Below are 27,756 nucleotides of genomic sequence, written 5' to 3'. Positions count from 1 at the left end.
AAGGAGTTCATCTCATTTATTGAGACACTTCATTATTGATTAAGTATATCATACTTTGAGAGTTCTTTTGAACCTTTGTTACTTGTGCTTTGATATTTATCTTTCAACCTTTACTAATTCATAGTTCAAGGTAGTAAGATTATTCTCTATTGTGATATCTTTGATTCCTTTGTGGTATTCTTAGAAGGCGATTAATACTAGTTATTCATTGTTGTCTCAAGTTACTCGTAAAGCGGTCAAGATTCGAATCTATTATTTTGATTTGCTTTTAAGTAAAGGCGTTTGTTTTCTTCAATAAATCAAGACATTGTTGCTTTGATCTTGTCAAGTCTATAGAACTTGCGTTCTTGGAAGTTATTGGAATTCTTTCCTTGAATTTTCCCATATCCTTTATTTTCTGCCCTTTAGTTCTAGTTGTTCAGTTCCTTATTGTTATTGCTTTCGCATTTACTTTTCAAATTCTTACTCTAGTTTGGATTCCCGACCTTATCGTTATCAACTGTGTCATCTGTTTCTTCATGGTTATGGTAATGCACTTTGAGTACTTGATGTCGGATTGCGCGTGGTTATTGATTTTGAGCATGGGGGATGAGGTATATCATATGAAATATTGTTTGGATGGGGTCATGCATTGCAGCGGAGTTATGTTGAGATATGATCCCTTGTGTTAGATTCATGCGTTTTGGTTCTACGGTGTGTCATAGGTTCTTAGCATTGCGTTGTGGTGGTACTTGTTGAGCTTGCAGGACAGTTCTCCCGTCTGAATCAGTTTTCCATGATTTGAGTATATTTGGAATGTTGCTTATTGGTGCACGGATTGCACGGGTTATGGCTTTAGATTGTATTGATGTGGCATGTCACTAGAATGATCGTGTTGGATGAGATGAGATCATTGGACCTAGAATGGATACTATTGGAATTGATTACAGCATGTTTGGAAGGATAATATCAAAAGCCGGCTTAGAATTGACTATAGTTCTTGTCGAATGAGAGGGAATTCCATGACTGGTTGATCTGATGAATGGTTATGAGTCCTGCGTGTTTCTTTCATCATTGGCAGTGTACGAAGGTTTTAGAACGAGGTTTTGTTTGGCGTGAGGTTTATTACCGATATTGGGTGGTTTTGAGCAGCCACTGTGATTAGAAATTATTGCTATGAGTATTTGAGTTATGTGGTATATCATGTGATTACATCTTGGGTTATGGTTATAGCTTGTTCAGATTATACAGTGTGTAGATGCGAGATTCTGACCTTATAGAAATTTCGGATGCTGGAAATTGGATTCTAAGGCTTATGGGTTAAGGTTGGAGTAATGATATTCAGTTATGTTGTGTTATCGGGCCTATATGGAATATGGTGACATGGGATCACCCCCGGGTGTGTGCATGATAAGGTTACACGACAGTTGATGGCTTTGAGAACAACTCTGGGCATGTTCGAGGACGAACGTATGTTTAAGTGGGGGAGGATGTATCGACCTGACCGGTCGTTTTGAGCATTTACACTTCGCTCGGTTGTTTGAAGGCATGAATAGTTCCGTATGATGTATTATGACTTATGTGAATCGTCAGTTTTGGTTTCATGTTATTTGGAATTGATTTGAAATAATGATTCTCAGCTAGAAGCTTTAAATTTGAAAGAGTTGACCAAGTTTGACTTTTTGTGAATTTGAACCAAAAACGGAGTCTTGATGGTTCCATTAGCTCCGTTGTGTGATTTTGGACTTAGGAACGCGTCTGGATTGTGATTTGGAGGTTCGTAGGGAAATTTGGCCTGAAATGGAATAAGTTGGATTTTTGAAAAGTTTGACCGGGAGTGAATTTTTTGATATTGGATTCGGATTGTGATTCTGGGAATTGGAATAGCTTCGTTATGTTACTTGGGACTTGTGCACAAAATTTGAGGTCAATCGGACGTGATTTGATAGGTTTCAGCATCAATTGTGGAAGTTTGAAGTCTCAAAGTTCATAGATTTTGATTTGAGGTGCGATTCATCGTTTCGATGTTGTTATGTGTGATTTGAGACCTCGAGTAGGTCCATATTATGTTATGGGACTTGTTGGTATATTTGGACGGGGTCTCGAGGGGCTCGGGCGTGTTTCGGATTGATTTTGGATTATTTTCTTCAATGTTGCTATTGCTGGTTCTGGTGTGACCGCACTTGTGGCTAGTTTGCGCAAGTGTGATGGTCGCAGAAGCATTGGTGAAGTCGCAGAAGCGAGAAGAGGCTGGGTGAGGAAGACTGCAAAAGTGGATTTTTGTAGCGCACATGCGTGCGCGCAGATGCGAGATTGGAAGCGCATATGCGAAAATCTTCGCAAAAGCGGAATTTGATATCCGCAGGTACGGGGGTTGCTGGGCAAGGCTATTTTCGCAGAAGTGAAGTTTTTACCGCATAAGCGGTGGTCGTAGATGCGACGATTGCCTGCAAATGCGTAAATCGATGGGCAAAACTTATAATTCGAGGTCTTTGGTTTCTTTCTTCATTTTCGGATTTTGTAGCTCGGATTGGGCGACTTGGAGAGGAAAGTTTTCACACAACTTGGGGTAAGTGTTCTCTACTCATTTTTTATCTTATATCACGAATCTACCTTCGTTTTTGGTAATTGGATTGTGATTTTTAAAGAGGAAATTAGAGGTTTTGGACTAAAGTTTCATAATATGAATTTTGATCTTGAACATCGAATTGGAGTCGAATTTGAGTGAAACTAGTATGGTTGGACTCGTAATTGAATGAGTTGTCGGATTTTATGAATTTTGCCGGGTTCCGAGGTGCAGGCCCGGGTTGGGCTTTTGGCCGATTTTGGGCTTTTGATTCAAGATTTGATCTTTTTCGATCGGGATTGGTTCCTTTAGCATTGTTTGATGCATTTGAGTTATTTTTGGTTAGTTTCGAGTCGTTCGGAGGTCGGAACGCGCGAGATGACATCTTTGGAGCATCGCTTGGCTTGCTCGACATTGGTATTGGCTTGTTCGAGGTAAGTAACTCTTCTAATTTTAGTGTTGAGGGTATGAAACCCCGAAATACGTGTTACATGATTGGTATTGAGGTGACGCACATGCTAGGTTACAGGCGTGTGGGCGTGCACCATGTGAATTGGGACTCTATTGTTTCCATGGCACTATATAATGGTCTTACTTTGTTGATATCCGTGTTTTCACCATGTGATAAAGTAGTTAAGTTGTCAATCTTGCTAGATATTAGGTTTAGGCATTATGACGATATTGTTTGGACCCATAGTGGTCGTTTCTTATTGTCATCTCACTGATTTCATTGATATTCTGTACTCAGTCATATTCATGCATTCATATCATATCTCAGTCTCAGTTATATATTGATACATCATATCATTGTTGTCGAGCTAGTTTCATGACATTGTGAGCCCGTGAGTGAGACTGGAGAGATTGATGACTGAGTGAGGCCGGGGGCCTGTTTGTGAGGATGTTGTCACAATAGCACATGAGTTGTCCGTGCGATTCCAGATGTTGATATTATAGCACGTGAGTTATCCGTGCGGTACGTGAGTTGTCCATGCGATTCCAGATATTGCAGCACGTGAGTTGTCCGTGCGGATTATAGCTCTTGGGCTGAAAGGAGCCCCTACGGAGTCTGCACACCCCCAATGAGCGCAGTCGACTATATATATGTGGATCGGGTTGAACGCCACAACGGGCCTTATGGTCATATATGGATCGGGTTGCACGCCGCAGCGGGTATTGTACAGCGTTGAGTGATTGAGTGTGCTGAGTATAGTGAGAGGGAATGTGAGACAGTGAGATTGAGTACTCTGAGAGTGTGAGTACATGAGCTCATCATCGAGATGCATTGCATTTGACATGTGTACTTGAGATATATGCATATAGGTGCATTTCCTTATGCTACCTAGTTTTGGGGACATTTGTGATTTTACCTGTATCTTGACATGTAGGCATAGAGAAGTACTTTCCTCATGTTATCTGAAAATGAACATCTTACTATTTGTTGAAAAGAGTTTTGGGAAAAATCACAGTTTTCAAACTTACTCGTATTTTGACTTTTTCGGTAAAAGATTTGGATTTTCACTAAGATACTTGAAAAGAAATGCCTATTTTTCTGGAAATGTGAACGGACTGAGCCTTTTATTTATGAGATACTCTTTTGTTACGTGTACTATGTTGTTATGAACTGTTGTGGAATATTGGTGTTGGACCCGACCTTTCTGCTAGCTCGACACTACTTTCAACCTAATGTTAGGTTTGTTACTTATTTAGTACATGGGGTCGGTACACTTCTGCACCTTGCGTGCGGATATTGATTGTTGATATTGATGTGTTCGATGGGAGCTGGATTTGAAGATGTGCATGTGTTTTGGTTGTAGCTACCTCTTGTTCATGGTAGCCTTAGATCTATAAAAAAAACTTCTGTTTATGCACTTTTCAAACAAACGATATATTTATTTCATTTCAGCTTTGTAAACTCTATTCTTAGAAGCTAATGATTTGTACTACCAGTCCTTGTGGAATGTATAAGATTCACGTATTTCTTTACTTAATCGCTTTATTAATTGTTATTAGAATTGGTTAGTGGTTAATTGGCTTACCTAGCGGGTTGGGTTAGGTGCCATTACGATTGGTGGATTTGGGATCGTGACATACCTGCTCAATATCTATATGCTTCCTTAATTTTTGCTAGTCCACAATCTTCTTTAGTTGGATGTGAACCACGTGACAATAATAAAAGAAAAAGAGCATGTTATTAGTATAAAACTTGCTTAAATACTTCAGGTAATATGATGGTGATATTATTACTCCGGGTAAACCTCCCTTCACTTCTCTGGTTGTATAGTTCAAAAGTAGAGGACGTAGACTTCTTTCCATATATTCTAATATGATGCACTATGGTTCTAATATGTGCTTCCTTAATTTTTGCTAGTCCACAATCTTCTTTAGTTGGATGTTAACCACCTGACAATAATAAAAGAAAAAGAGCATGTTATTAGTATAAAACTTGCTTAAATACTTCAGGTAATATGATGGTGATATTATTACTTCGGGTAAACTTCCCTTTCACTTCTCTGGTTGTATAGTTCAAAAGTAGAGGACTTAGACTTCTTTCCATTTATTCTAATATGTGCACTATGGTTCTTATATTTACTTGAGGCACGAGAAATAGTAACCAAATGCTTTAAATTTAGGGAACCAAATAAGATCAAAATGCTTACATATACAACTTCGGATTTTAACAAAAGAGAATCAAAAGTAACCAATCTAATACCTTCTACCAATACCAAAAGGGACAATCTGTATATATAAAGTAAACATAGAAGAAAGTATCAAAAACAAAAAATGAATATTAAAGCTGGAGTTTCTAACGTGTCTTTAGTATTTAATCAAGCAATTAATTGAACGGTTTTTCTAGCTGAACATGTACAAACATTCATCATTTGAATTAGTAAAGCCAAAGAAATATTGAACATCATTAGTATACTCTTTTGTATACCTTGGTAGATCCATCCAGCCTTGGGACATAACATTTAAAAACCTAAAAGTCAATGGTGATATTAGATATAGATCGTAAAAATTAAGAATAACTTTTCCAAAATAGGATGTTGTATAGTAAGATAATAAGAAAATAAAAAGAATAGGAATCTCTTTAGCTAGTCATGACACTTGTTTTATGCCAAAGCTAACTTCAAGTACACCACAGATCTTTCCGGGTGTTGACTAATTTTGGTGGAGCAAATAATCAAATATTATTAGAATTCAATACAAATATACTAACATGAATACCGTTGTATCCAATTTTGCCATAAACAAGACCTCTCGTAACAATGAAGCATGTGTTGTGTCATGGGCTGCTTTCCATCATCGACCCATGACCCCTTGGACGCGTCCCGGCAAGCCTCCCAACGCCTAACGCATGGTCGACCCCATGGTCTCGGCAGCGCCAAGTGACAAGCGAGCATGCGCCTCTGTCGCCCCACCGATAATCAGTGCCAGTGCCCAACGACTGGCGAATGCCATCAGTGCCGCGCGCACCGACAATGCCGCGCATACAAATCATCATGTTGCCAACAATGCCGCTCGCACAGACAGTGCTCCGTGCGCAGACTCAATGCCAAGCACTAGCGCCCCGCCGCTGGCAGATCCAAATAGTGTCGCGCACACCCACATCAATGCGCGCGCAGACCCAGATGCTCAAGACAAAGTTGCTGCCATCAGACTTGCTTCCATAGAAGACTAGGTCCTTTTCATTGTAATTATAGAGTAGTTTTACTTCATTCATTTTCAGTGTGCTTCTACAACTTTCTTAGGTCAACTCATGTAACTTTGGTTTATTTTTTTTAAGCATTATTAAGGAGGACTAAAACATTCAAGCATTCAAATAATTCTTTGTACTGGTGTCTCTCCCCCCCGATACCGTATTGCATCTTGTAATAACTTTCATCATCATCAATACAATCATCAGCTTTCATCATTAATTGCTCATTTTTCGCTGCTCAATTGCTCACGACATTGGTTTTCCCGTACGGCACTGACAATCTAGTCTAGCGTACTGCAAGGATCTCAGTTGGCGCATAGCAACCGTACTGACATCAGTTGCTTAGCCTTATGTCGCCCTTCCAAGGAACTTCAGGAAGGCGCCGCGTAACAGTTGGTATCAGAGCCTAGGCTTGACATCGGACGAGGGAACTCATTGCCATCATCATCACCATTTCTGACCATGGTGAATTACGGGGATCGCATCACGACCCTAGAAGAGACAGTTGACGCGTTACGGCCCATCGTGGATACGTTGCCTGATCTAAAAACTAGCCTAGTGCAAAGGTTGGATGACCTGGACTGCAGAATGCTGCAGGCAGAAATTGACATAACAAATATCAGTCAAGACTCTGAGGAAGACCGGGAAACGGCTGCTGTTGAGGCAACCAAAATTCATGGAAAATTTGAGGACCTCCAACAGGAGCGTGCCGAGGATTTAGCCCATCGGGAACTAGAGGCAGACAAACTGACCGTCATGCAGCAAACCATCGACAACTTGACAGGCCAGCTCAATGTTGTCAATGCTGCCCTTCAAAGCCTGCTCAAAAGAGGCGAAAACCACATCAGGGGTGCCATGAACATTTCCCCCATGCCACAAAAGCTGAAAATTCCGGAGCCCAAGCCATACAACGGAGCTCGGGATGCTAAAGAAGTGGAAAACTTCATCTTGGACATCGAACAATACTTCGATGTCGTTGGACAGTTAGAAGAATCCAAAAAGGTAGCAATTGCTGCCATGTATCTTCAGGGTGATGCAAAATACTGGTGGCGAGTCAAGTACGAAGCCATCAGGGCCGGTGAAGATACTCTCAAGACATGGGCAGAACTGAAGGCCGCCATACGCCTACAGTTCTTCCCTGAAAACGTGGAATACAATGCACAGAGAAAGTTGCGTGAACTCCGCCACACCAGGTCGGTGCGGGACTACGTGCGTGAATTCTCCGCACTCATGCTAAACATACGGGATATGGGGGACAAAGACAAACTGTTCGCATTCATAGAAGGTTTGAAACCTCATGCTCGTATGGAGCTGCAAAGACAACGGGTAGATACCCTGCCCAAGGCCATTCAAGCTGCAGAGTGCCTTGGGGATTATCAGTTGGAAACTCAGAAGGATAGGCCCCAACCGCCTGTCCGAGGGGGATACAACAGGAGCCAACCTAGCAACGGTGGCCCCAACAGAAACGGAAGAGATCGAGGTGTATCCAAATCTAAGACTCATTCCTCAAATAGCAACAATGTTGCATCAGTCAACAACAATCAAGGGAGAAAGCCCCCATCAGAATGTCGTCATTGCGGCGGGGAATATTGGAACAATCAATGCACCAATACACAAATCAATACTTAACAAACTATTGAGGATGATGAGTCAGATCAGGATGGCTCAGTCAGCGAAGAACAGGTAGGGGCCTTCAACGCATTTGTTGGCTCCATTCATGATACATTGGCGGGAACCAATGTTGGCAACCCCAAGAAGAAGGCATTCCCAATCGACAAGAAAGGGAAAGGAAAGGCGGATGAGAGGCCTCCCACATCACAAAAGAGGACCTTAATGTTCGTTGACATGAAATTAAACGGCAGACCTATTCGGGCATTGATAGACACGGGTGCTAGCCACAACTACCTGACCTCAACTCAGGTGCAACACCTCGGTCTAGCAGTGCAAAAATGCAAGGGTCGTGTCAAGGCTATCAACTCTCCATCTTAGCAAGTGAGTGGAATAGCCAAAGAAGTGCCAATCAAGCTTGGCCCATACAAGGGAATATTCGACCTACACATATCTATCATCGATGACTTCGAACTGATAGTGGGATTGGAATTCCTCAGGCAGACCAACACCATCCCGGTACCATATGCCAACATGCTCCTAATGATGGGAGACAACGGGGCCAAACCCCACACCATACCGTGCATATCCAAGAAGATGGCCGCTGGAAACATCACAGCCATGCAGTTTAAGGAGGGAACCAATAGACCTGAACCCACGGTTCCGGCTGCCCTCAACATTATCAAACAGACATCACATCATCGGGGTCCAACAGCTCATGGCTCCCCTCATTGTGTGAAGACTTGCCAAGCATTCCAAAAGGACAAGTCGGATCACTCAGCACAAGCGGGACTCTTGGAGCCGCTACCTGTCCCACAGAGACCTTGGGAAAGCATTTCCCTAAATTTCATCACAGGATTACCCAAGGTCGGAAATCATGCAACCATCATGGTGGTAGTAGACCAATTTTCCAAGTATGCTACCTTCATCACAGCCCCACAGAACATATCGGTAGAAGATACAGCTCGACTCTTCTTCTCTCATGTTGTCAAACATTGGGGTATGCCCAACAACATCATTAGTGACTGCGACCCACGCTTCATAGTAAATTTTGGACCCAACTCTTCAGTCGCCTCGGATCCAAATTGAGTTACAACTCAAGCCATCATCATCAGCAAACATATGATCAAACAGACCGGTTCAATGATATGTGTTGCGACGAAACACACTCACGCAAGTATACGCGGTCGTCAAGTAATAAAGTGACTAAAAGTCGGATGTTGAACCCACGAGGACTTATGATTAACTATTAACTAACTTAGACTATCCTAATTATATAAACAAGAATTAAACCTAAAAATATGGGATTCTAAACTAATTAAATAAAAAAATATAAATAATGAACTTTGAACAAAGAAACAGCAGATTTTTATGATATCAATGTAATGAAAACGATATAGGGTTATGGGCTATCTAACAATCCTATTGTATTCTTAAATTGAATGGACCGACTAATTTATCTAGTTTATTGGTTGACATGGTTAATATTGCTCATAAAAATCTGTCGAGTTCTTACTCACCTATTCAAGCTAACCTAACGCCTATATGTCTATGGAGTTAGAATCAACAAGAACGCATTTATAATTCTTGTAAATCAACCAAGCAAGGCAATTAGATATATGTCTATCCTGACCACGAATCTGTTCCCCGATGCCTGAGTTCAAGAACTTGCCCTACCCAATCCTGTATGCAATATAGAATTCCCACTTTCGAGTTCAATTCTAGTTTCGTAGATAATATTTAATTGGTGATCAAGCAATCAAATAATTAAGCGTAAGATTGAATAAATAAACTAATATGATAAATCAAGAAGTCAAAATCAATATCCGAATAACAATAGTCATGAAAGAACCACAACCCTAGAACGTGAAGTTTAGCTCCATATAGACATGGTAGCCAAACAACAATTCATACAAAGAAACATAAAAATTACTAAGTTTGGTGGGAGAAAGATGAAACTTGATGAATTCCGGCCTCCATAGCTTTTTCGTGGCTTTTTTCCCTCTTCCCAATATGTTAGATGACCTAAAGGAGGCGTTTTTGGCTTATATATTGCGTACAAAAGTCGTGGGCCAAAGTTCTCCTATTCCTAGTCCAAATCAGCTTCAGGGATTGATGCTAAGGTGGATGCGACGCATCCACCTCGTCCTCCATTTCTCAGCTTCATATGCGAGGGTGGATGCGAGGGTGGATGCGACGCATCCACCTCGTCCTCTACTTCTCAGCTTTGCATGCGAGGGTGGATGCGACGCATCCAACCCTTGTTCCTCCATCTCAGCTTTGCCCAAGTGCGGATGCTATGGGCCAACTTCACTGCTAAGGGTACACGAAATCTGATTTTTTTCTAGATTGGATGCGACGCATCCAATCTCTCTTCCTCTACCTAGAGCAACGTTTCTTCATATTTTTGCACTCCAAACACCCTAATTCACCACACACAACTCAATTAGTCATAAAACCAATAATTAAACCATGTTGGGCATTTTAAAGATCAAATAACATCAAAAAACGGTTAAAACATGGGTAAAGTAACATCAACACATATCGAAATATGCCAAACATCACTACCCCGCACTTAAACCTTTGTTCGTCCTCGAACAAACCATTACTATAGTAGACAAATATAAAATTAAGATCTTATCATTCAAAGCACACCACACCTATGACCATGGTCATTTGCCACAATTAGGCTCTAGAATATGCATCATATGCACTTACCTTTACTTGTGTCATTCTTTTAAAAATATTCCAACAAAGACAACATGCTCACAATAATCCTAACCTCAAAAACCGACTCAATGTCACTATGCACTCATGGCTTGAACACCCAGCATCATAGAGAAGTCTAATAACGTTACCTATCCCTCGTGAAACCATGTGCCCTCACAACAAGAACAAGAGAGCGAGTTCAATCCACACATTCGAATCTCATGATCAAATATATTTTAATGACTCACATATATCAAAGAAAATCGCTCACTCTCACAAAGAAGTCACATGCATGCAATTGGTACCATAGGCTTGCCCTTAATATAAATCTCTACTAATGTAAGCTCGCTCGATCTAGAATCAATTAGGACTTTTTCATGGTTGTAATGTGGGCTAAGGGACGGGTAGGATATATTTTAGGAATAGTGACTCAACCTCCTAAGCACTTTAACACATCACCAAATAACTTAAGCGCAAATTCTTCAACACCATTTCAATTACAAAAATAATATCATCCCCAACAATATTTCCTCTTTCTTTAAGCACTACTTTAATTCATACCCACTAGCAAGAACAAGATAACAATTTATTCATCTATATTTTTCTTTCTTTTTTTCCATATTTTCTCTTCTTCTTTTTTCTTTCAATTTTCGCTAGTGGTGTATTATTTACAAAATAAGTGCACCCTTCTTTCTTTCATTGGTTCCACTCAAAAGTCACCCCACACTTAGTCCCTTCTTACTTCTTTTAGCGCTCATCTAAAAATTAAAGTACTTTAAGAGGTAAAAGGATCAAAACAATGTCAATTAAGAATAAAAAAGGTATAGGCTAGTAATGTGGGTACCAAATAACAGGTCTACATGCTCAAAAGGGTTAACTAGGGATAGATTTTATTTGTGATAAGCAATAAGCTCAAAAAGATCAAAGAAAGCCTAAAATCATTTTTCAAACCGAGCATAACCTAAATTTTACTTCAACTCACATACCGGGCAAGTTCTAGACACAAGTACAATACATGGACAACACAAAAACCTCACCACACATGGCACATGACTCACTAAGGACGATCACATTCCGACTCTCAAGCAATGCAAGTATTCATTGAGCCACGAGATATTAAGTATTAAACACAAGGTGAACATAAGTCATGTAAACGAGACATAGGCGCCACAAAACATGCTATCCAATTTAACAAGGCATCATCAATAAATTCAAATAATACAGAAGATACTACACATGCCAAAGCATAAATATGTTACTATCAAACAAGTCAAGGGCGCCTAGGTTCATCATTCTTGCTCCTTTTATTCCCTAAATTCCTAATCTACTCGGAAAGAAAAAAGCTACCCGGTTCAAACTACATCCCATGGAAAAGAACCGAGGCACAAAGAAAAACCACAAGGGATTATTACTACCTAAAAAAAGCCAAAAGACATATTTTGGATTTTTGTTTAGACTTTAATCCCTCAAGAAAACTGTCTAGGAGATCAATCGTCTGCAAAAGTCTAGTTTTTCTACTTTTTTCATTTTTTTTCCCTAACTATTTTTTCAATTTCCGCTAGTGGTGTATTATTTTACAAAACAAGTGCACCTTTCTTCCTTTTATTGGTTCCACTCAAAAGCCACCCCACACTTAGTTCCTTCTTACTTCTTTTAGCGCTCATCTAACAACTAAAGTGCTTCAAGAGGTAAAAGGATCAAAACAATGTCAATTAAGAATAAAAAGGGTATAGGCTTGTAATATGGGTACCAAATAAAAGTCAATAGGCTCAAATTGGTTAACTAGGGATAAATTTTATTTATGATAAGCAATAAGCTCAAAAAGATCAAAGAAAGCCTAAAATTATTTTTCTAACCGAGCATCACCTCAAATTTTGCTTCAACTCACATACCAGGCAAGTTCTAAATACAAGTACAATACATGAACAACACAAAAACCTCACCCCACATGGCACATTACTCACTAAGGACGATCACATTTCGACTCTCAAATAATGTAAGTATTCACGGAGCAACGAGATATTAAGCATTAAGCATAAAGTGAACATAAGTCATGTAAACGAGACATAGGTGTCACAAAACATGCTATCCAATTTATAAAGGCTTCATGATCAATTTTTAAAATATAGGAAAGGCACTACACATGCCAAATCCTGAATATGCTATTATCAAACAAGTCAAGAGCCCTCTAGGAATCTCATATTTCTTCCTCCATTTATTTTCTAACTCTAATCTATTCTAAAATAAAAAATTTACTACCCGGTTCAAAATACATCCCATGGAAAAGAACCGATGCACAAAGAAAAACCACAGGGTATTATTACTACCTACACAAAAAATTTACTAATTACTCAAGGCTACTACTCTATTTTTGTGCTTTTCTTTAGTTTTCTGTCAATCTCCTAATACTAACACTAATTTCAAGAATTAACTGAGAGTTACTCCATATAGATGAATTTACTACTTTTACATGCCATTAATCTAGTGAATATTACAGCCCCCAACAGTCAAATTGTAACAGTTAAGTACATTCATCCACACAAAAAATATGAATAACCCCCACCCCACACTTAGAACTGTACGTTGTCCTCAATGCACACAAATAAGTTAAAGTAGGGTGAGAAGAAACCCCCTCAAGTCAAGGTGGAAGGCTCATCCACAGTCTGTGGAAGAGCATATGCATCCATGGCATTCATCAAGACCCCCTCCGGCCTTGCAATATAATCCTCACGCAGAGGGAGAGCTGTCATTGTCCTATCATCACCAACTGGAGTTGATTCTGTAGCAGGTGGTACATCGACCTCAGAAGGCCTGGTGTGTGGAGCCTCAGGGACTATAGGAGGAACAGGAGTGGATGGTCCGGCAGTGGACGATGCAATCAGCTGTGAGATATCTATATCTGCACGTTAAACCAGAGCTCTGAGGAGTAATGATATCTCCCTCATCATCGTGGCATGCTCAGTCTGGACTCGACTTAGATCCTCAAGAGTCTGACTCAACTCGTCTCTGGTGGCACGCAACTTTACACGAGTCGCTATCAACTCAGCCTTGTTCTCTTGTATATCCGCTTGCATTTGCTCAAACAACTGTTGAATGGTGAGCTTAAAAGACCTTCCCTTGTTCGGCTCTAATACCTGAGTAATATCATATGGTCTTGGAGCTTTAGGCTCAATGTCGTCATTCTCCTTGTCCCATAGTAATCCCATCTCTGTCAAGAAAGTTGATAGGGTATTTGCAAAGAACAACCTCCACTTGTAGTTCATCCTGGTACGTTGCATTTGGTCATGCATGATGGTTCCCAAGTTGAGCGGTATCCCCTCTAATAAAGCATACAATACTAGTGCTCGGTGTCGAGGGACATCAGTTTTGTGTTGGCATGGCATCAGGCGGTTGCATATGAAATTTAGAGCCACACGTGCTAACGCACTCATGAATTCCTTGGCTATAGAATGGTACTCCATACTCCCATGCTTCCAATTTGCATCCTTCCTGTTAGGGCATAGGACAGACTTAATGTGTGCATATTCTGGTGTTTTGCATATGGAGTCAAACCTATCTGTTAGTGTCTGTGGCACCCCTAAGAAATTATTCAGAGCTTCAGCTGACACATTAATATCCACCCTTCGTACTCTCACAATGCTGCCCCTGGAGTGACGCCAATTGGCGTAAAGCTCTCTGACGATAGTGAGGTTGGCCTTGCCGTGGCCCTTCAAAATAGGTCCCCATTGTTGCACCTCTCGAATTGATTTTAGAAACTCTGGGTACTTTTTCTTAAGTGCTCCGATGTTGATAGGCTTTTCTGGAATGTACTTCTTTGAACCCAGTATCTTATTATAAGCTCAAAATGCCTTTTCGTTAACAAAGCTCTTCTCCCAAGCAGCTCGGTCTATTGGTTCATCCTCATCTTCATCACTCATGCCGCCATGTAGAAGCTCATTATCCGAATCTGACTCGGACTCAGATTCTGCAGTAATCTTCTGCTTTCCTTTATCATTCGGGTCACTCTGCTTGGAGGCTTTTCTCTGGTATGTCACAGGTTCTCTTATCTCTATCCCTTTACTTGGCGGATTTAATGATGTTGTAATACCCTTTTCCAATGTCCTCCTTACTAATGGTTCTTCCTCTTCTTGCTCTGATTCATCAATCAACTGCCTAGTCTGTAGTTCCTTCTCCTTCTTAGTCCGCTTCCTTTTTTTCTGTGGATTTGGGGCACCTGCTGCCTTTCCGGTAGGCTTTTTGGGCGGTTGCTTGTTATTATCTTTGTCTTGTTGCTTGGACGGTTTACTCGTTGCTGCCATTTATGAACCTAAGTACCTGCAATGCAAAGAAATCAACAATTAGCGTATAAAACAGTGAAGTTCAGCTATAAAGCAGTTGCAACAGCTTGCACTTCCAATTATTCGCAGAGTCATGCCATTCAATACTTCATGAAACTATAGCTCATGGCTTTCAGCAGGGATGTGATAACTCTCTTCAAATTTTACAAATAAGCATTGCGCTATATAGATATCATTATGCCCAACATGAGGTTTATCCGAGTGACGCTCACTAACCATGTTCAATTGCACACAGCACCTCACTCGACCCCACATTTATTCTCACGACATATCATTACGCATAGCGCTCACACAATTTAAATCGAGTAACACTTTATAATTCACGATGTCTAGCATGTGCCGGATGTTCAATTTATTTAGACAATATATCATAGGCTCAAAACATTGTTGTACACAATCGACACAAACGACCTCACACTTATTCACTAGCATATACTAATGTTGCTCGGTTACTCAGACTTCACCGGTGCCTAAATTTACCTCACAGGCAATTCGTCGAACATGTAATATGCAACAGTTGTGCCTAGTTCATTCTATCAGTTGTGTAATTCGACTACCCTCCCAAAATTAACGAGATGAAAGGAATTATAGTTTATCATCTCGCAACCATTACAACTAACAAGAACGACAGCCCTAAACCTCAAACTTTTTCAGTTCCTCTCTTAATCACATGTGTGATATTTGAAATTGGCAAAACCTAACTTGTTGCTACCATTGAGAGAGGGAAGAGAGGAGAATTAGGAGAGAAGAAAAAGAAAAAACGAGGAAGACGATACGTACCTGTCGCGTTTGGATGCATCGCAAGACTGCGGATGTTTCAAGACTGCCAATTAAATTAAAAGAAAGAATGGGGGAAGACGGGTTGAAGGGAAAATTGTGAGGGAGGGGATTTAGGTGGTTTAAGTGTTTTAAGTAATACTTACCTGGGATGCGTATTTGGACGCGACGCGTCCTAATTGACTTCTCTGAATTATTTTTGGACGCTGCTGTGGACGCAATGGGCAGACTTCACTGCCTTGTGCAATTAGTCCATCAATTTTTTCATGCTGAGGAGGATGCGACGCATCCGCCTCGTTTTCCTATATCTGGACCCTTTTTTTAATTATATATATATATATATATATATATATATATATATATATATATATATATATATATACATATATAATCTAATTCTTACAAAACAATGAACTAACTAACTTGGGTGGCCTTCCAAGAAGCGCTTGATTTAACGTCGCGGCACGACGCAACACGTTCTTCATGCCTCCACTAAATCCATCGAGGTCTTGTGATGTGCAATGTCACCACCCCAATAGTGTTTTACTCTCTGGACATTTACCAAGAATGTCGCATTGGAACCCGTATCACGCAATTCCACTGCACTATGAGGTTTCACAGTAACCACTTCAAACGGACCCGACCATCGAGATTTAAGCTTTCCTAGAAAAAGATTTAGCCTTGAATTAAACAAGAGAACTTCTTGACCTGGCTCAAACTCACGATGTTGGATGTGCTTATCATGCCACCTTTTGGTCTTTTCTTTATACAATTTGGCATTTTCATACGCATGCAATCGAAATTCATCAAGCTCGTTGAGTTGTAGCAATCTCTTCTCACCGGCCAAGTCCATCTCCATATTTAGCTTTTTAATAGCCCAATATGCTTTGTGTTCAAGCTCGACGGGCAAATGGCACGCCTTCCCATAAACCAACATGTACGGAAAAGTACCTATGGGGGTCTTGTATGCAGGGCGATACGCCCATAATGCGTCATCCAGCTTCCCGGACCAGTCATTTCTATTCCCACTTACTGTTTTTTCCAAAAATTGCTTTACCTCTCTGTTGAAAACTTCTACTTGACCACTCGTTTGGGGGTGATAGGCAGTGGAAACCTTGTGCTTAACTCCATATTTTGCAAGAATATTATTCAGCAATTTGTTACAAAAGTGAGTTCCCCCTTCGCTTATCAACACTTTTGGAGTCCCAAAACATGTGAAGATGTGCTTCTTTACAAAGCTTACCACTACCTTTGCGTCATTAGTAGGAAGAGCAATGGCCTCCACCCACTTAGAAACATAGTCGACCGTCACCAAGATGTACCTGTGCCCATTAGAATATGGGAACGGTCCCATGAAATCAATCCCCCAAACATCAAAAAGCTCTACTGCCAGAATATTTTGCAAGGGCATCTCGTGCTTCCTCGTGATAGTTCCGGTTCTTTGGCATCTATCACAATTTTTAACAAAGGCATGTGCATCCTTAAATAATTTTGGCCAATAGAAACCTGATTGTAGCACTTTTTGGGAGGTTCTATCCCCGCCGTGATGACCTCCATATGGCGAAGCATGGCAGTCATGCAGTATAGCATTCATCTCTTCCTCAGGAACACACCTTCGCACCAACTGATCTGCGCACTGCCTATATAAGAATGGCTCATCCCACATGTAGAGCCTCACATCATGTAAGAATCTTCTTCTGTTGTCAGGTGACAATTCTAATGGCATCACCCCACTTGCAATAAAATTCACATAATCTGCATACCATGGGGCTTTACCTGAGGTGACTGCTAATAATTGCTCATCAGAAATGTTTCTTTGATTGACCCTCATTCAGCTACATGGTTCCGGCTTTCTAATCTGGACTAGTGATCAGCCACTTGATTTTCTGTCTCTTTTTTATCTCGGATCTCTAAGTCAAATTCTTGCAAGAGTAGGACCCAACGAATTAGCCTCGGCTTGGCGTCTTTCTTTTCAAACAAGTATCTAATAGCTGAATGATCTGTGTAGACGATGACTTTGGTTCCCACTAGATAGGATTTGAACTTGTCAAACGCCCACACCGCTGCAAGCAACTCCTTTTCAGTAACTGTATAATTCATCTGAGCTGGATTCATAGTTTTGCTCGCATAATAAATGAAGTGAAAGATTTTATCCCTCTTTTGCCCCAAAACCGCTCCGATTGCTATGTCACTTGCATCGCACATCAACTCAAATGGTTGTGCCCAATCTGGGCCAATGATAATTGGTGCAGTCACCAATCTTCCCTTCAGCTCCTCAAATGCTTTCAGGCATGCATTATCAAACTTGAAGGTGACATCTTTCTCTAGGAGCCTGCATATCGGAGAAGAAAATTTTGAGAAATCTTTAATGAATCGACGATAAAAACCTGCATGGCCCAAGAAACTGTGAATGCCTTTGACGGATGTCGGTAGGGGCAATTTTTCAATCGCCTCCACCTTTGCTTTATCCACCTGTAGACCATCTTTTGACACCTTGTGCCCCAAAACTATACCTTCACGTACCATGAAATGGCACTTTTCCCAGTTTAGCACCAAGTTCGCCTCTTTACACCTAGCAAGCACTTTATCAAGGTTCATCAAACAACTATCAAAAGAACATCCAAACACAGAAAAATCATCCATGAACACTTCTACAAATTTTTCAACCATGTCAGTACAAATAGCCATCATACACCTTTGAAAAGTCGCAGGTGCATTACAAAGACCAAAGGGCATTCTCTTGAACGCATACGTGCCATAAGGACACGTAAATGTAGTTTTCTCTTGGTCCTCTGGGGCTATAGCAATCTGATTATACCCCGAATAACCGTCCAGGAAATAGTACTATTCGTGGCGAGCTAACCTATCAAGCATTTGGTCAATAAAGGAAAGGGGAAAGTGGTATTTCCGGGTGGCATTGTTCAATTTTCTATAATCTATGCAAATTCTCCATCCAGTGACAGTTCTTGTAGGAATTAAGTCATTATTTTCATTAACTACTACCGTCATCCCCCCTTTCTTTGGTACACATTGAACGGGGCTTACCCATTTGCTATCAGAGATTGGAAATACAATACCTGCATCAAGCCACTTAATCACTTCTTTTCTTACCACTTCTTTCATGATTGGATCTAGTCGGCGTTGATGCTCTACACTTGGCTTGTGTTCGTCCTCCATGAGGATTTTGTGCATGCAGAAAGCTGGACTAATGCCTTTAATGTTAGACATTTTCCACCCAATTGCTCGCTTGTGCTCATGTAGCACTCTCAATAGCTTTTCTTCCTGCAATTTAGACAAGTGAGAAGAAACAATAACAGGTAAAGTGTCAGAACTACCCAAATAAGCATATTGAAGGTGAGGGGGTAGGGGTTTAAGCTCCAGTTTTGGAGCTTCTTCAATTGACGGCTTTGGAGGATGCCCGCTTGGCTTATTCAGGGGCTCAAACGGGTGTATTCTTTGTATGTAAGCACATGATGTATCTAGGATATGCATCATCTCCTCAACCTCATCATCAATCGTCAAGCTATCGAACACTATGAGTGCTTTTTCTAGAGAGTTGTCTAGATATACACTTGTGTCAAGAAGTTGCTCGTCCGCCTCCACAACAGATATCATAGAGAGCTCCTCATAGTGGCGGGGAAGTTGGATTTCTTTGTAGACATTAAAGACTGCTTCCTCGTTGTCCACCCTCATAATCATTTTTCCCTCTTTCACTTTAATTATTGCATCACCGGTAGCCAAGAGAGGTCATCCCAATATGATTGGAACTTGTTCATCAGCCTCAAAATCTAGAATAATGAAGTCATCTGGGAAGATAAATTTCCCAATTTGCAGCAGCACATCTTCAATCACTCCTTCCGGGTAGGCTATGGACCTATTAGCTAATTGCAACATCACAGTGGTTGGTCTTGGAGCTCCCAAACCCAATTGCTTAAACAAGGACAAGGGCGTTAGATTTATGCTTGCCCCCAAATCACAAAGAGCACGACCCACATCACTATTACCGATTCGGGCTGGGATAGTGAAGCTGCCAGGATCCTTAAGCTTTTGGGGAAGCTTGTTTTGGACCCTTGAAGTGCACTCCTCAGTAAGTGCAACTGTCTCGAACTCAGTCAATTTCCTCTTGTGAGCCACTATATCTTTTATGTACTTAGCATACTTTGGAATTTCACGAAGTACATCCACCAATGGAATATTTAATTGAACATCACTCAGCATAGAGAGAAATTTGTTGAACCTTTGATCGTCATTCTTTTTCTGCAATCTCTGGGGGGAAAGGTGGTGGTGGCCTTACAGCCTCCACTGGCTCTGAACTTGCATCATTTTTCTTTGACTCGTGTATTGCCTTAGGGGTCAGCTCCCCTTCAGGTATAGGTTTGTCCTTTCTCTTCTTTGGCACTTCCTCTAGTTCCCTCCCGTTTCTAAGTGTAACTGCATTAACTTGAGGGTTCTTCTCTGTATCACTGGGAAGAGAGCCTGTAGGTCTAGTATTTTGATTTAATGCTAACTGCCTCATTTGCCTCTCAAGATTTCTGAAATCGGTCCTGAGCTGTTGATTGTCTAGTAACAACTTTTTCAGCAAGTCATTCGTACTCTCTTCTATTTGTTGGGGTAGCTTCTGAGGCTGATTAAAATTTTCTTGAGGCCTATTATGATTCTGTTGATTTCTGCCCCATGAGAAGTTAGGATGATTCCTCCAATTTGGATTGTAAGTGTTCCCATATTGTGCATGTTGATTCATAGGACCTCTATTTTGTTTCCCCGCATAGTATATAGATTCAGGATTCGTGAGGCACATGTCACTCATATGACTGTCACCACATATTTCGCAACAAATAGACATCTGTTGTACATGTTGCGTTTGTTGTGTTGTCATTCGGTTCATCTGATTTGCCAGCTTTGCAATATCTGCTCTCATGGTTGAGAAGTCATCAAGCTCAATCAACCCGGCTGACTTTTATTTAATTGCTCTTCTTGCATCCCCATCTCCTTGCCAGTTATGATCATTAGTTGTGGAGTTGTTTAGCAAGAGTTGAATTTCACGGTACGGCCTCGCCATGCAACTACCCCCACAAGCTGAATCCAGATTCATCTTTGGTGCCTCGTCTAGCCCATCAACAAAAGTGTGACCCAATACCTCATCAGTCTGACAATGATGTGGGCAGTCTCTGAGTAGCTTCTTGTATCTTTCCCAAACTTGACGGAGTGTCTCGCCATCCCGTTGTTGGAACCCAAGAATTTGGCTCCTCAATGATTTTGTCTTCTTAGTAGGGAAAAACTTAATTAGGAATTTCCTTGCTAAATCATCCCAAGTGTGGATTGAGTTTGCGGGCTCCTTTTGCAACCATTCCTTAGCTTCCCCCAACAGTGAAAAGGGAAATAATGTCAGCCTAACATAGTCCTTGGAAACATTCGGATAATTGTAAGTGTCCATAATTTCCAAGAAGTTCTGAATGTGCCTCTGCGGGTCTTCATGAGATAGACCCATATATTGTCATGTGGATTGAATCAGCTGTACCATGTACTATTTGAGTTCAAAATGCCCTGTGATGTCAGGCTTCACGATAGCCTGAGTCATATTAGCAAGATTGGGCCTTGCGGCTTCTATCACTAGACGCTCTTCATTACCTGCCATCTCTATTGGCTGTGGTTGAACTACGATGTCCACCTCCCTTTCTATTCTCGTTCTAGCTTCCACTTCCTTTCTTACTTTATGAAGTGTTCGTTCAATTTCTGGATCAAAAGGAAGTAGGTTGTTTTCACTTCTACTCCTCCGCATTCAAGAGAAGAGCCTGCGTTAACACAAACAAGGCAAACTAAAAATTAAAACTTGAACAAATAAGTAATAAAAGCTTAACTCAGTCAAGTAGTTAATTTTTAGGTCCCCGGCAACGGCGCCAAAAACTTGTTGCGACCAAACACACTCACGCAAGTATACGCGGTCGTCAAGTAATAAAGTGACTAAAAGTCGGATGTCGAACCCACGAGGACTTATGATTAACTATTAACTAAATTAGACTATCCTAATTATCTAAACAAGAATTAAACCTAAAAATATTTGATTCTAAACTAATTAAATAAAAAAATATAAATAATGAACTTTGAACAGAGAAAGAGCAGATTTTTATGATATCAATGTAATGAAAACGATCTAGGGTTATGGGCTATCTAACAATCCTATTGTATTCTTAAATTGAATGGACCAACTAATTTATCTAGCTTATTGGTTGACAGGGTTCATATTGCTCATAAAAATCTATCGAGTTCTTACTCGCCTATTCAAGCTAACTTAACGCCTATATGTCAATGGAGTTAGAATCAACAAGAACGCATTTATAATTTATGTAAATCAACCAAACAAGGCAATTAGGTATATGTCTATCCTGACCACGAATCCGTACCCCGATGCCCGAGTTTAAGAACTTGCCCTACTCAATCCTGTATGCAATATAGAATTCCCACTTTTGAGTTCAATTCTAGATTCGTAGATAATATTCAATTGATGATCAAGAAATCAAATAATTAAGCGCAATATTGAATAAATAAACTAATATGATAAATCAAGAAGTCAAAATCAATATCCGAATAACAATAGTCATGAAAGAACCACAACCCTAGAACGTGAAGTTTAGCTCCATATAGACATGGCAGCCAAACAACAATTTATACAAAGAAACATAAAAGATTACTAAGTTTGGTGGGAGAAAGATAAAACTTGACGAATTCCGGCCTCCATAGTTTTTTTGTGGCTTTTTTCCCTCTTTCCAATATGTTAGATGACCTAAAAGAGGTGTTTTTGGCTTATATATTGCGTACAAAAGTCGTGGGCCAAAGTTCTCCTATTCCTAGTCCAAATCGGCTTCAGGGATTGATGCTAAGGTGGATGCGACGCATCCACCTCGTCCTCCATTTCTCAGCTTCATATGCGAGGGTGGATGCGACGCATCCACCTCGTCCTCTACTTCTCACCTTTGCATGCGAGGGTGGATGCGACGCATCCAACCCTTGTTCCTCCATCTCAGCTTTGCCCAAGTGCGGATGCTATGGGCCGACTTCACTGCTAAGGGTGCACGAAATCTGATTTTTTTCTAGATTGGATGCGACGCATCCAATCTCTCTTCCTCTACCTAGAGCAACGTTTCTTCATATTTTTGCACTCCAAACACCCTAATTCACCACACACAACTCAATTAGTCATAAAACCAATAATTAAACCATGTTGGGCATTTAAAGATCAAATAACATCAAAAAGCATTTTAAAACAGGGGTAAAGTAACATCAACACATATCAAAGTATGCCAAACATCAACATGCTAGAGGAATATCTCCGCCAATTTGCAACCGGGTCACAAACACATTGGGTGAAGCTTTTAGATGCTGTTGCGCTGTGTTTCAATTCACAAAAGTGCGCCCATACAAACAAAAGCGCTTTTGAAATTGTTACCGGACAGCAACCGCTACTCCCACAAAATGTGAATGCACCAAACATGCCATCATCTCATCGAGCTGTCAGTTTCTCGACAGAATGGGAGCAAACTTTGAAGATAGTGCGGAGCTATATTGTCAAAGCCCAGGAGAGGGCAACGAGGTATAACGAACAAAACCTTTGCTTTGCCCAACATCAAACATGGGACAAAGTGATGGTAAGAACCCCCGAGGCGGGACTTATTTGCAAAGAGGACCCAAGATCCTCACCTATTGCAAAGCTACATCGGGCCTTTTTCCATTGAAAGGCGCATCGGGAAATCCACATACCAGCTGAACACACAAGCCTGGTGGAAAATCCATCCAGTCTTCCATGTCATCCGCCTCAGGCCATTTCAGAAATGCATAAAAGATCATTCAGAAAGACATCTCACAACACCGAGGGGAACAGACCTCCCTGCCAACAAGAGCCTGACCAATCATCATCATCCGGCAGGTAAGGATCCGAGGACGTCGCCAACTCAGGTGGGGGAGAATGTCATGGGCTGCTTTCCATCATCGACCCATGACCCCTTGGACGCGCCCCGTGGCGTCCCGGTAAACCTCCCAACGCCTAGTGCCATGGTCGACCCCGTGGTCTTGGCAGCGCTAAGTGAAAACCGAGCATGCACCTCTATTGCCCCACCGATAATCAATGTCAGTGCCCAACGACTAGCGAATGTCATCAGTGCCGCGCGCACCGACAATGCCGCGCGCACAAACCATCATGTTGCCAACAGCGCCGCATGCACAGACAGTGCTCCGCGTGCAGACCCAATACCAAGCACCAGCGCCCCGCCGCTGGCAGATACAAATAGTGTCGCACGCGCCCACATCAATGCGTGCGCAGACCCTGATGCTCAAGACAAAGTTGATGCCATCGGACTTGCTTCCATAGAAGACTAAGTCCTTCTCAATGTAATTATAGAGTAGTTTTACTTCATTCATTTTCAGTGTGCTTCTACAACTTTCTTAGGTCCACTCATGTAACTTTGATTTATTTTTTTTAAGCATTATTAAGGGGGACTAAAGCATTCAAACATTCAAGCATTCAAACAATTCTCTGTACTGGTGTCTCTCCCCCCCCGACACCGCATTGCATCTTGTAATAGCTTTCATCATCATTAATACAATCATCAGCTTTCATCATCAATTGCTCATTTTCCGCTGCTCAATTGCTCACGACATTGGTTTTCCCGTACGGCACTGACAATCTAGTCTAACGTACGACGAGGACCTCAGTTGGCGCATAGCAACCGCACTGACATCGGTTTCTTAGCCTTACGTCGCCCTTCCAAGGAACTTCAGGAAGGCATCGCGTAACAGTTGGTATTAGAGCTAGGCTCGACATTGGACGAGGGAACTCATTGCCATCATCATCACCATTTCTGACTATGGTGAATTATGGGGATCACATCACGACCCTAAAAGAGCCGGTTGACGCATTGCGGCCCATCGTGGATACATTGCCTGATCTAAAAACCATCCTAGTGTAAAGGTTGGACGACCTGGACCGCAGAATGCGGCAGGCAGAAATTGACATAGCAAACATCAGTCAAGACTCTGAGGAAGACCGAAAACGGCTGCTGTCGAGGCAACCAAAATTCATGGCAAATTTGAGGACCTCCAACATAAGCGTGCCGAGGATTTAGCCCATCAGGAACTAGAGGCAGACAGACTGCCCGTCATGCAGAAAACCATAAACAACTTGACAGGCCAGCTCAATGTTGTCAATGTTGCCCTTCAAAGCCTGCTCAAAGGAGGCGGAAACCACATCAGGGGTGCCATGAACATTGTCCCCATGCCACAAAAGGTGAAAATTCCGGAGCCCAAGCCATACAACGGAGCCCGGGATGCTAAAGAAGTGGAAAACTTCATCTTCGACATCGAACAATACTTCGATGCCATTGGACAGTTGGAAGAATCCAAAAAGGTAGCAACTGCTGCCATGTATCTTCAGGGTGATGCAAAACTATGGTGGCGAGTCAAGTACGAAGCCATCAGGGCCGGTGAAGATGCAAAACTCTGGTGTGTGAACTCCACCACACCAGGTCGGTGCGGGACTACGTGCATGAATTCTCCGCACTCATGCTAAACATACGGGATATGGGGGACAAAGACAAACTGTTCGCATTCATAGAAGGTTTGAAACCTCATGCTCGTATGGAGCTGCAAAGACAACGGGTAGATACCCTGCCCAAGGCCATTCAAGCTGCAGAGTGCCTTGGGGATTATCAATTGGAAACTCAGAAGGATAGGCCCCAGCCGCCTGTCCGAGGGGGATATAACGGGAGCCAACCTAGCAACGGTAGCCCCAACAGAAACGGAGGAGATCGAGGTGCATCAAATCTATGACTCCTTACTCAAGCACCAACAGTGTTGCATCAGTCAACAACAATCAAGGGAGAAATCCCCCATCAGAATGCTGTCATTGCGGCGGGGAACATTGAAACAATCAATGCCCCAATACACAAATCAATGCTTAACAAATTGTTGACGATGATGAGTCAGATCAGGACGGCTCAGTCGGCGAAGAACAGGTAGGGGCCTTCAACGCATTTGTTGGCTCCGTTCATGATACCTTGGCAAGAACCAGTGCTGGCAACCCCAAGAAGAAGGCATTCCCAATCGACAAGAAAGGGAAAGGAAAGGCGGACGAGAGGCCTCCCACATCACAAAAGAGGACGTTAAAGTTCGTTGACATGAAAGTAAACGGCAGACCTATTCGGGCATTGATATATACGGGTGCTAGCCACATAATGCCACGATGTTAGAAAAAAACTAGTGATTTCTAGATCAGTATCAGTAAAGATAATATAATCATAATTTATTACCCGCTGAATCCTAGGCAGCAACGAAATATTCACATATTTCGTTGACGTCTAGGGTTTTAGGAGTCAGCGTGAGTCTCTTTTAACAGCTGAATTGAAAAAATATTTTTCTCATAAAACTCTCACCGTCATGACTGCGCAATCACAAGAAGAGATCTTAGCAGCTCATCTCGAACAACAGTAGATTGTCGATCCTGAGCAAAGTTCAGTTGTTCACGTATATTCATATCAAACTAGAAGAATTTTTTTAAAAAAAGACAAAGCATGAAGTGAGAAAATAACAACGAATCAACCAAATAAAATGAAGAGAACACCATACCAGTCAGCTTAAGAAACAATAGCAGTGTTGATTCGGTAACAGAAGTAACGCGAAGTCGAGTTCAACAAAACTATGGCGGAGGAAACAAATTGGAGATGGAAAAAGGTTTTCCAGTACTTTTGAAAAGTGATATACAGATGAATATCGATGTTACTGCCTTTTGAATTTTTAGAAAATTTTGGGGGGAACTTTTAGGAGGGGGGAATTTGGGGAAAAGATTTAGAGGGAAATTTTTTGGGTACACTTGTAAAGGATTACATTAGTTATGCTGATAATACTACTCATAAAAGCATTACAATGCCTAGAATAAGGGTTTTCAAATATTTTATTATTAGCCACCCTTAAAAAATATAGTCTTTTCATTTAAAAGGAACGCTTTCCAAGCGTTGCCTTAAAAAGCGTAGTCAAAGACTCTATCCAAAGGCCACCATTTGAAAGTGTTCCCATAAATATTTTTGGCAACACTTCTTGGGCGCAATATAAAATAAGTGTGGCTGTAGGCCACATTTGTTGTAGTGCATTCCATACAAATTTGTTCCTCATGGCTTAAATTTTTCAAAGTACTGCACATGTTTGCCTAGCCTCCAACAAATTGAGTCATTATCAACAGGGCTAAGGAACCCTACCATACTAATGCCTTTCACGCCTAGTTCATACTGTCATGCCACCTAGATTTCTTCGCCTTATTGCAATCAAGGAATACCTGTTCATTATTTATTACTGAGCCACAAAAATAACACACCACTTGAAAATAATGAATCTAGCTATTAAAACTAATTTAGTAGGTAGAATATTTCGAGCTAACCTCCAAATAAAATTCTTATTTTTTGGAGGTAACTTCAAGTGCCAAAGCTTCTTCCAATCAACAAATGCCCCGTGAAAGCACGAAGCTCGAGAAGAGAGAGAGAGAGAGAGGGGATAACAAATGTGATAACGTGATTTGACGATATAAGATCATTTTTTTTAAATACCAAATTAATCGACCAACCTCCCCTCTTACACTAATCGGAATAATGCAAATTATTTTTGCTTCCTCTTTGTTAAAGATAGAGATTTTTTTTAATCATACCTGTGCCATCTTTACAAAATAGATTTTAGCTTGCATATTTTGAGCTTCCACATATAAATGAATTCCGGGGAAAAAATTATTATCTAAAGGAAGGTGAGGTCATTATCAATATTATTTTTTTATTTATCATTCCCCACCCTCCATCTAACATCATTTTGCAACAACTCCTTAGGATGCAATATGTGTTATAAGAAAAATTAAAATTATGGTGGATGTCTACTCTTCATCCATGATCTTCTCAAATGCTTAATGACATATTCAATGACATATTTCTATGCTTAGTGACATATTCAATGACATATTTTTCTTCACTTTTTATGGCTATATAAAGACCTTGTAATAGATAGGAAAATACACACAATTAAAGAAAAAATAAGAATCTCTTTCTCTCTCTATATCT

The 27,756-nt window shown here is 41.1% G+C and overlaps 1 long non-coding RNA gene across 1 annotated transcript; it reads right to left on the bottom strand.

The window, feature by feature from the left end:
• Nucleotides 1-4,760: 4,760 nt before the first annotated feature.
• LOC142171405 (uncharacterized) lies at nt 4,761-26,474 on the bottom strand. Its single transcript, XR_012700965.1, has 3 exons — nt 26,288-26,474; nt 26,095-26,162; nt 4,761-4,945 (listed from the first exon to the last, which is right to left on the bottom strand). It is a non-coding gene; the product is annotated as an uncharacterized LOC142171405 (long non-coding RNA).
• Nucleotides 26,475-27,756: the final 1,282 nt, after the last annotated feature.

Source organism: Nicotiana tabacum, chromosome 17 (genome assembly GCF_000715075.1).
Source record: "Nicotiana tabacum cultivar K326 chromosome 17, ASM71507v2, whole genome shotgun sequence".
Taxonomy (NCBI): domain Eukaryota; kingdom Viridiplantae; phylum Streptophyta; class Magnoliopsida; order Solanales; family Solanaceae; genus Nicotiana; species Nicotiana tabacum.
The sequence above is the reverse complement of the archived record's forward strand: the minus strand, read 5'-3'. Positions and strand labels throughout refer to the sequence as shown.